Source organism: Tenrec ecaudatus, chromosome 2, assembly GCF_050624435.1.
Source record: "Tenrec ecaudatus isolate mTenEca1 chromosome 2, mTenEca1.hap1, whole genome shotgun sequence".
NCBI classification, from domain to species: domain Eukaryota; kingdom Metazoa; phylum Chordata; class Mammalia; order Afrosoricida; family Tenrecidae; genus Tenrec; species Tenrec ecaudatus.
Window position 1 is genome coordinate 204,018,123 of NC_134531.1, and position 2,416 is coordinate 204,020,538.

The 2,416-nt window shown below is 37.7% G+C and overlaps 1 non-coding gene across 1 annotated transcript; it reads left to right on the forward strand.

Annotated features, from left to right (window-relative positions):
- Positions 1-446: 446 nt before the first annotated feature.
- LOC142441692 (small nucleolar RNA SNORA47) lies at positions 447-583 on the forward strand. The gene has a single exon (XR_012783045.1). It is a non-coding gene; the product is annotated as a small nucleolar RNA SNORA47 (small nucleolar RNA).
- The last annotated feature ends 1,833 nt before the right edge of the window (positions 584-2,416 follow it).

A 2,416-nucleotide genomic window follows, 5' to 3' on the forward strand; every position in this document is an offset into this window, starting at 1 on the left:
TTTTCTCTCAGATCTCACTTCCATGTTTTGAAGTAACATATTGGTTTTTCATAGCATTTCTACACATTGTGCTCATCTTTCTCTGAGATACGATGGCTCAGATGTACAACTTTTTTTCATTTTTTTAAATCGTTTCATTAGGGGTTCATACAACGCTTATCACAATCCATGCATACATCAATTGTGTAAAGCACATTTGTACATTCATTGCCCTCATCATTCTCAAAACATTTGCTCTCCACTTAAGCCCCTAGCATCAGGTCAATGTGCAACTTTTTAGAGTGATTTCCCTGGATTTACCCCTAAGTGTTTCTATCAACTTCTTGGTAAATGTCTCATATCATTTCAGGGTCGTATCTGTTTACCTCCTTTCCTAAGTATGATTTCAGATTTTTAGATCCATAATTCAGGGCATGTTCTCAATTTTATGTCAGGAACTTTACTCGTGGAGGACTGAGAGTGTGAGGCGGCTCCGTACCATGCTGTCATCCACTGGTTAAGGCCTCTGGAAGTGAAGGGTCGCCAGGGCAGAGGATGCCCCTCTGCCACCTTCAGAGGGGCAGTGTCGTCTGGCCAACATTGTGGGGGGGGGGGGAAGAACTTTACTCATTTCAGCAATCGAAATTATAGGTCTTTGAATCTAGAGTTGTCACTTAGCACGTTTACTGTATTTTAAATAGGAGTACTGTGGCATAATTGTTGACAGTGTCATATACTTTTGGTTAGTTTAGCATAGACTTGAGTAAAGTAAGTACATCAGTGTGTTTTACTTCATTATCGTTATCCATATGCTAAGATCTATTTGTGTAATTTTGTAACTAAAAGATCCGTATCATTTACTTATCTTCTCAAAAGGTTCTTAATCATTTCATCAAAAGGAAAAAACTTTGAAATATTATAAGGCCAACAAAATCACAGGATACACTTTGGGGGAAATATTTGACATTGTTTTTTTGTGTATTTATTTTAAATTTTATTATATTACCTCTAAAACTTCTATTATACATCTAATTAATCTCAATGGACAGGTGAAATATGTCTACAAGTTAGGCATGGAAGGGCTTTAATCTTTCCTGGAAGATGCAACTACTGGTAGCCTCTGAGGACTAACAGTTATAAATACACTAATGTTCTCCAAAAATGAATTGTCAAATACATCACCAGCCATGAAGTATGCTCCTTCATATGATTTAGATAAAATATGGCACTGGGACAAGGGCCTCTCTACTAGAGAATGTTCAATGAATAGATTAAAATTTGGAATGGTGTTAGGCTTTACATAAGTGAGATTTTATGAGAAATACTAATGTTAGGAAATGGACGAGAAACTTCTCTTTGTTTTCAGGTATGCTTGTTTTACTTTCATCATTTTTTTTCCTTTTAGGTATTTATATTTTTAGAACAAATGGAAGAAGATTTAATTTATTGTGATATATTCAGATACAAACAAAATGTTATTAAAATATTTTAGCTTCACCGGTCTCCTTCAGCTTAGTATTTCCCACTTAAGAAAGCCTATCTTAGGGGATATGAGGTCTGTATCCTTCAGAACAATATACCAATATTGTAAGATGATACTTGAATGCACCATTTTGGTCAATATCACTATCTAATCATTTAACCCTTTGCCTCGACTCCAGGGAGAGCAGAGTGTATTAGACATGGACAACTTCACCATTATCACAGAATTCCTCCTTATGGATATCACAAGCTCCAGGGAGTTTCAAGTCTTGAAAGGTCTGCTTTTCTTACTAATTTACCTGGGAGCCATTGCTGGAAATCTTTTGACTGTTACTGTCATTGTGACAGACACACATCTTCATTCCCCAATGTACTTCTTTATAGCCAACTTATCCTTTTTAGATTTTTGCTATATTTCAGTAACTGTTCCTAAATCAATTGTGAATTCTCTGATGGACAGTAAGTTGATTTCTCTCAGAGAATGTGTCGCTCAAACTTTCCTGTTTATCCTATTTGGAACCACAGAGTTTTTTTTCCTTGTGGCCATGTCCTATGATCGCTATGTTGCCATTTGTCACCCTCTGCATTATTCGCTCATCATCACCCCCCGGCTGTGCACACAGATCACAGGGGCCTTGTGGGCCAGTGGCCTGGTCTATTCTGCTATCCACACAGGCACCATATTCAGACTGCCCTTCACAAAATCAAATGTAATTCACCAGTTTTTCTGTGACATCCCTCCAATCCTGAGCATTTCCTCCCAGTCTGTGCAGTTTTCGGAGACAGTAGCGCTGGCTGTAAGTTCTTGTATGATCTTGCTCTGTTTTGTAGTCTTATTCTCCTCATACGTCAGCATCTTTTCTACTGTGCTCCAAATGCAGTCTGTGGAAGCCCGGAACAAAGCCTTATCTACGTGCTCCCCTCAAATAGCTATTTTCATTTTATTCATAATTTC